The sequence below is a fragment of the Hibiscus syriacus genome, unplaced genomic scaffold (assembly GCF_006381635.1).
Source record: "Hibiscus syriacus cultivar Baekdansim isolate YM2019G1 unplaced genomic scaffold, ASM638163v2 tig00110814_pilon, whole genome shotgun sequence".
NCBI lineage: Eukaryota > Viridiplantae > Streptophyta > Magnoliopsida > Malvales > Malvaceae > Hibiscus > Hibiscus syriacus.
The window spans coordinates 220,608-228,410 of record NW_024062872.1 but is presented as its reverse complement, the minus strand read 5'-3'; positions in this window follow the sequence as shown (position 1 = coordinate 228,410).

Genomic DNA, 7,803 nt, shown 5'->3' with positions numbered 1-7,803 from the left:
TCGTAAAGTACTAACACTAGCATTGGGAAGATAGAAATATGCCACAGTCTCTTTCTCATTTTATAAACCATCGTCATCTAGCCCAAAGTGAGCAGCGATCGTTTCAGAATCAATATAAATGTATTGTCCTAAAAGATAGGATCTAATTCCTATGGTACCACTTTGACGCGCATTTTGAACACAAACCGCATTAGAGTAGAAAATGCGAACTAACTGATGATAGATAATTGGTTTAAGGTGAAAAAGTTTATCAAGTTTCCAAGACTTAAGAGTTGGTAGGTATTCAAAGTTGATATCTACCATGGCTTGAACAGAGGGAATACGTTCTTCCCGGATTTTGTATGTTCGGAAGGAATCCATGATCCTATGGTAGAGTTCTTCTCTATAAGGACCATGCATATTAAAACAGGAGTTTAGAATGGTCATATTGAGATCGTTTGGAGTTGGAGGTTGAGGAGGAATAGGATTAAGAGGTCGGTTAGAACGACTCGAAGAGGACCTAGGTTGTTTTGGATTAGACATGGTTTAAGGAATGGAATGAGATAGGTATCCTGCAATTTGAAAAACATGTATGCAATATAATCAATCCCAAAACTCAATTGAGTCCGCAATAAGTCAAGGTTCTCTAAACCGAATCCTAATAGGCAAGATTTTGAAAACTATTTGAAAATAATATCATAATACGTATAGTTTTCATGTAAAATAACACAATTAAATCAAAAACATTAATATTTTTTGAAACTAATATTTTTTTTAATTTCAAAATTTAAAGAACATTTTTTTGAAAAATTGTTTGTTTTTTACTAAATTGATTGTAAAATATAGTTTAGAATCATAATATAATCAATGCCCGATATATGCTCATCCTAGAACTAATCTAAATTAGTTCTTAAATCAAAATTTGATAAAATAGGGGGTTTTTAGAAAAATACATTGCAAAATCTCGGATTGAAAGGAATATGATGATGGTTTGCACGATTTAATGATATTAGCATGACTGAAGTTGAAATGTGAAGAATTTCAATAAAAAAACGTTGGTTTTGGAGCAATTTTGAGAGTGAGGTGAGAGAGAGAGGAGCGGCGACAGAGAGTTTAAAAGGTTAAAGGTTTGAGAGAATGAATAAAATTAGGCATTTAAACCCAAAACCCGATGGATGCATCGATGCACATTCAAGGAGTGCATCAGTGCATCTTCATGATGTATCTATGCACATTCATAGGGATGCATCGATACACCTATATAGTGTATCGATGCATTATGCACAAAAATGTCAAAAATTCGTTTTAAACACTTAAAATGATGAATAATTTAGCTTTAGTGGTATTGGCAACTCATATATTGAAAATTAATTATGTTTAATCAATCAATTTTATCCTTAAATACATTTGAACATATAATTAATTTTCACTAAAGATCATAAACTCCCCCTAACTATTAGCATGGAATGCATTCAAAAATGTTTATTTTATAAGCATTTTCAAGTCTAATTTAAAAGTGCTAAAATTGTTTTAAACAATAAGTGAATATAGGTCAGTTAAACCTTATTCTCTCATAAGTGTCCAAAATCTTTATTTGTCCAAAGGTTTTGTAAAGATATCTGCTAATTGGTGCAAAGTATCAACAAATTCTAGAACTACATCTTCCTTAGTGGCATGGTCTCTAATGAAGTGATGTCTAATTTCAATGTGCTTAGTTCTAGAATGTTGGATGGGATTTTTAGTGAGACAAATAGCACTAGTATTGTCACACTTGATAGGAATGGTACCTACTTCAATTCCATAATCAAGAAGTTGTTGTTTCATCCATAAAACTTGTGCACAATAACTACCGGCTGAAATGTATTCCGCTTCAGTGGTAGTGATAACTCCGTAAAAGGCCACATTTTGGTACCTTTTAACTTAAGTTATTGAATGTCTAAAGGCTCATTTAGGACCATATAGATGCATTTAGAAGCATTTAGTTGCATGTGGTGAATATCGGTTTGTCGTGGCATTTTATTTTTACAACAGTGTTGCTTTATGGGAAAGGTACTTGTTTGATGATGTGCAGGTATTGAAAGCAAGGTAAAGAGGAAAAAAATGTCGTGACATAAGGAGATTGCTGAGTTAAATAAAAATGCCAAGTTCGATTGGCATTTCGAGAGCGCACAAGGTGAAAGAAGATATTTTCCCGGTCAGCTGTCCCCGACTCTCTGTGCCCTCTGCCCAAGAAATCCACCTCGAAGATATGCCTGGAGAAATTGGCGCTGCAACCGCCGGTTCTGCTGATGACACCGTCTGACCCTGCAGATCTTGCCTATCCTTGGGTGCCTGTGACGGGATTATGTCGGTCACTTAACCAGCTACCCAGGCTGCATCATAGACTGTACTACTCGACTCCCAAGTACTTGACCATGGTTTTTGGGGTTTCCTAGGATAGTTAACAACAAATCCTAGGATTTGTTTTCCCCTATAAATAGAGGATGAAGCCAACTTGAAGAAGACTTTGGTTCCACCCGATTTAGAGCTTAAAAAGTTAGAGAGAGAGAAGGTCTCACTTTTCTCAGTCAATCTTACTTGCCGTGGTATTTCTCCTTGACAAGCCGAAGGGAATGGCGTTCTAAGCATCCGAGAGGAGCTAGTTCGCTAGGAGCAGTTATTGGTGGACGAGGAAGGCATTTGACAGTGCACGTTGAAGGCTTTTTCTCCTCCCCTTAGTTCTTGCTTTCATATTTTGTTGTTGGGTTGTAAGGAACGAATGAAACTTGCTTTGTGCTTGTTTATTTTGAACCCCACCATGAACTAATCCTATTTGATGGGAGTTCGCTTGGATGTTTAAGTTTTTATTGCAATGAATGGTTGATTTTCTATGCTTTATTCTGTTTTGTTTATGAAACTTAAAGCCTTAAGGTTGTAGGAGCTACGAGAGTAGTCTTTCCTTAGGAGGTTCCTAGGTTCGAGAGAATACCTTGGCAAAATATCCTTAGTATTCGAGAGAAACTAGGGAAGAACTATATAAACAAGGGGTTCTAGATAGTAACTAGACCTAATCCACCTTAGAGATATGGCTAGGATCTTATTCGACTAAAAATAAATTAAGCATGAACGATAGGTTAGATGTTAATATTTCCACAAAAAGGTATTGCTAAGACATATCCTATTATATGAACCAATAGGATCACTGCAGGGGTTTACGCCAATCGTTTTTTCCAGGGCGTCTTTAACCTGTCGAGTCCCTTACTAGAGATAACATAGGGCATCTCAGTAGACTCTGTCGGGCAAGTTAAGCATAGAAGAAATACCATTCAGAGAAATAGACTTAGGTTTTCCTTGTGACTCCTATCACTCATTTCCTTTGTTGTTTGTCTTGTGAGGAAGCCAAAGTCCTATATATATTAAATACAGGATTTACATTTTATTTTGCCTTGACATTTCTATTTGTTCCCACACTTTACAATTTCATTTTCCACGACATATCCAATTACTACCACATCACCATCATTCCATTTCCACATCAGTCATTCCATTTCCACATCAGTCATTCCATTTTTCACTAACTTTACTTAGGTGACAAAGTAAAGTGCCTTGACAAACCAATTTGATTTCCCCAATTCCCTGTAGAGACGATACTCAACTTATCACTTTATTACTTGTTTTATTGTGTATACTTGCACACATATCCGCACTCATTTTATAGTACTTACAAGAGCGGACAAGTTTTTGGCGCCGTTGTCGGGGAATTGGCAACTGGAAGTTAAATTGATTTGTCATAGCATTTTTATTTTACTTATTCATATTTAGCTTTGCTTTTTACTTTCCTTAATTTTTGTTCATTTGTTTCTCTAGGTACATGACCAGAAGCAACCTGAAGAGCCATTAATGATTATCAGTTTCCATCCACAAGGCTTGGAGTTGGGTGAAAATCTCATGGAGCTTTCGAGCTAAATTCTAAGGATAACGTGTCCGCCCAACTTGCTGCTATCACCAACATGTTGAAGAATTTGCAAAGGCCAAGTGAGGTGAGAGAAGTGAAGGCAGCTCATTCAGCATGTTTATTATGCCATGGCAATCACAATGAGAGTGATTGCCCAGCCAATCAAGAATCTATAAACTTTGTAGACAACTTCAATCGAGGTAATAACAACCCCTATTCTAACACATATAATCCCGGATGGCGTCAACATCCAAACTTTTCATGGGGAAATCAAGGAACCAGCAGTGCACATCAACCAGCTCGGCAGCAAAATTACAATGACTCCCAGAATTATCAATCGAATATACCATGGCATAATTCTAATAAAGGAGGGCCATCTTCATCAAACACAAGTTCTTTGGAAGCCACAATGCAAGAGTTTATTGCAACAACAAAAACAATGCTGCAAGACCATGCAACCTCCATAAAAAATCAAGGAGCCCTGCTTCAAAGCCATAGTTCGTCGCTAAGGGCGCTGGAGAGTCAAGTTGGTCAAATTGTCACGGCATTACATGAACGCAAACCATGACATTTGTCGAGTGACACTGAAGTCACCAAACCTCATGGCAAGCAAAATTACAGTGTGCTAACTCTTCGAAGTGGTACATAAATTAATGTTGAAGACAAGTTTGGGGAAGACCGAAGGATGATTCACTCCTTATAACCAAGCAAGTTGATCAAGATGTGCAAGAAGAAGCACCAGTAGAAGAGGAAAAGGCTGAGGAGTCGTCAAGTAAAGAAACTGAGAGGGCAAATAAAAATGCCAAGGCAACTTCTATTCGCACCTTGTCAGTACAGGAAGCCAGATCCCCACCACTGTTTCCACAAAGACTGAAGAAGCATAACAAAGATATCCAATTCAGAAAATTTGTTGACATTCTGAGTCAACTTCAAATCAATGTTCCTTTTCTAGAGGTTATGTAACAAATGTCCACATATGCGAAATTTCTCAAGAAAATTGTTACCAAGAAGAGAAAAGTGGAGCAGTACGAGACAATTGCCACGGCAAAAGAATTTTGCTCCTCCTTAAGCAAGCTGCCACCGAAGAGACATAATCCGGGCAGTTTTATCATCCAATGTTCGATAGGCAAAAAAATTGTTAGGAAGGCATTATGTGACATTGGCTCAAGTGTGAACTTGATGCCTAATTCAATATTCGTGAAGCTTGGGATAAGAAATGCGAGACCAACCTCGGTTATCTTACAATTAGCTGATCGTTCGCATGTTCGACCAGATGGACGAATTGAAGATGTCATCGTCCGGGTCGACAAGTTCATTTTTCCTGTCGATTTTTTGATTCTGGACTGTGAGGCCGACGTCATAGAACCCATCATCTTGGGGAGACCCTTCCTAGCTACCGGTCGTATTCTCATCGACTGTGAGAGGGGTGAACTAACCATGCGAGTGGTCGATCAACATGTCACTGTAAATGTCTTCCGATCACTTAAGTACATGGATGATTCTGAAGAATGCCAGAGCATTTTTGAAGTAGATACAGTAATTGCAAAAGAAGAAGATCAATTTTGCCATGACAATTTCATTCAGCTGGATGATAATGAGAGGCTATTGGAAGACTTAAAGGCCAAAGAGCCTAATGAATTTTCATTCAAGGAACAGTAGGCTAGCTTTCTCAAGGCTAGCCCAGGTACGCGTTTTGAACCTTCGAGCTTTGAAGAGTTTGTTCCTCCCAAGCCTTCATTACAACATGCTCCTACACTAGAACTTAAGAAATTGCCACAACATCTTAAATATGCTTATCTGGGTAGTGATGAAACTTTGCCTGTGATTATTTCCTCTGCCCTCACTCCTAACCAATAATCGAGTTTGTTAAGTGTTTTGTCACAGCATAAGAAAGCGTTAGGCTTGATGATGGCAGATCTCAAGGGAATAAGTCCAACAATCTGCATGCACAAAATCCTGCTGGAAGAATGCCACGGCAAATCCATAGAGCCACAGCGCAGACTAAATCCAATCATGAAGGAAGTTGTAATGAAAGAGATTCTCAAATGGCTCGATGTTGGAGTAATTTACCCCATTTCAGATAGTTTGTGGGTGAGTCCCGTTCAATGTGTGCCCAAAAGATAGGCATGACCATTGTGACGAGTGAATACAATGAGTTGATTCCTACTCGCACGGTCACCGGATGACGAATCTGCAAGGACTACCGTAAGCTTAACAAGGCCACCAAGAAGGATCGCTTCCCTTTGCCATCCATCGTTCAAATGCTGGATCGACTTGTTGGCAAGGTATTTTATTGTTTCTTGGACGGTTACTTGGGGTATAATCAGATTGTCATCGCACCAGAGGACTAAGAGAAGACAACATTCACGTGCCCCTATGGCATTAATGCATTCCGAAGAATGCCTTTTGGACTCTATAATGCCCCGGTAACTTTTCAGCGCTGCATGCAAGCCATATTCTCTGACATGGTTGAGGACTTTCTTAAAATTTTCGTGGATGATTTTTCTATTTCTGTGGACGACTTTCAAAAATGCCTCGGTAATTTGGCAAAGGTACTGAAGTGATGTGAGGAGGCTGATCTCGTATTGAATTGGGAAAAATGCCACTTCATGGTAACAACAGGCATTGTTCTAGGCTACAAGATTTTTACAAAGGACATTGAGGTAGATAAGGCCAAGATCGAGGTAATCGAGAAGTTTCCGCCACCAAATTCTGTCAAGGGCATTCAGAGTTTCCTTGGGTATGTCGGATTTTATCGAAGATTCATCAAAGACTTCTCTATAATATCCAAGCCCTTGTGCACCCTGCTGCAACAGAACCAACCATTTGTGTTTGATCAAAAATTCCATGGCGCATTCAAAGAGATGAAGCAAAGACTTATATCTGTATCGATCGTGGTTCCCCCAGATTGGACGGCCTCATTCGAATTAATGTGCGATGCAAGTGATTTTACCATGGGAGATGTGCTTGGGTAACGTAGAGGTAAAATCTTTCATGTCATATATTATTCAGTCGTACCTTAAACAATATACAATTAAATTACACGACCACTGAGAAAGAATTACTTGTCGTGGTATTTGCATTTGACAAGTTTAGGCCATACTTGATAGGCACCAAAGTTATAGTTCACACTGATCATTCAGCTATAAAATACTTAGTGAACAAGAAAGATGCCAGGCCTAGACTGATTAGGTGGATATTACTCTTGCAAGAATTTGACTTAGAGGTAATCGACAGGAAAGGTACTGAAAATCAGGTTGCAGACCACTTATCTAGGCTAGAGAACATTTCTGAATGCCATGACATTTTTTATATTAAAGAAGAGTTCCCTAACGAGAAAAGTTTATATGCCACGACAATTTCGTGGTACGCTGACCTTGTTAATTTTCTTGTTAGTGGTATTTTTCCTTGTGAACTAAATAGCCAGGGCAAAAAGAGGTTTCTGCATGATGCCAAGTTTTATTTTTTGGACGAGCCTTACTTGTTCAAGCAATGTGCCGATCAAATGATTCGACGGTGCGTCCCCGAAGAAGAACAAAGTGATATCTTACACCATTGCAACACATCGACCTGTGGAGGGCATTTTGGAGGTTCGAGGACTGCTGCAAAGGTCCTCCAATCGGGTTTCTATTGGACATCGCTATTTAAAGATGCCCACGAATTTTGCAAAGCGTGCGACAGATGCCAGCGCATTAGAAACATTTACAGTCTACACGAAATACCGCTGCAAAATATTCTGGAGATTGACTTTTCAATGTTTGGGGCATTGATTTCATGAGACCATTCCCATTTTCCTTTGGAGACTTATACATTTTGCTGGCGGTGGACTATGTTTGAAAGTGGGTTTAAGCAATTGCTACACCAAGGAATGATTCTAAGACGGTGCTCAA